Source organism: Phaenicophaeus curvirostris, chromosome 1 (genome assembly GCF_032191515.1).
Source record: "Phaenicophaeus curvirostris isolate KB17595 chromosome 1, BPBGC_Pcur_1.0, whole genome shotgun sequence".
In the NCBI taxonomy this organism is placed as follows: domain Eukaryota; kingdom Metazoa; phylum Chordata; class Aves; order Cuculiformes; family Cuculidae; genus Phaenicophaeus; species Phaenicophaeus curvirostris.
In genome coordinates, this window is record NC_091392.1 from 128,927,028 (window position 1) to 128,927,473 (window position 446).

Below are 446 nucleotides of genomic sequence, written 5' to 3' on the forward strand. Positions count from 1 at the left end.
ACTTGTCTGTGGGACGGGTTTCACATGCTGTGAAACCTGCAAAATTTTTGACCAGAGCTTCCAAGGGGTACCAAGAAGCCTTAGCTGCCCTGACCAGCCCACCCCTGCCCCTCCTGGCTACCCCTGTGCATGACTCGCACAGACGTGAGTAAGGCCTAATCTACTAAAAATGCACCAGTTTAAAGGAGTTTCTTAGGTAGGAGTTGAGTAAAATATTTATTTGTGGAAATCTCCCGTTCAGATAGCTCACATGAAACTGTAACTGACAAGTAAAGTCCAAGAGTTTGCTTTGGTTTACTGCAACAGTTAAGGCAGTTTAAATCTGGAAATGACCTCACCTCAATCAGAACATCTCCTCAAAGCCCTGCTTCTTGCCAGAAGATCAAAACAATCTTCTCAGATGAAACTGTGCCTGAAATGTAGGTCCATGGTACAAGAAATACATA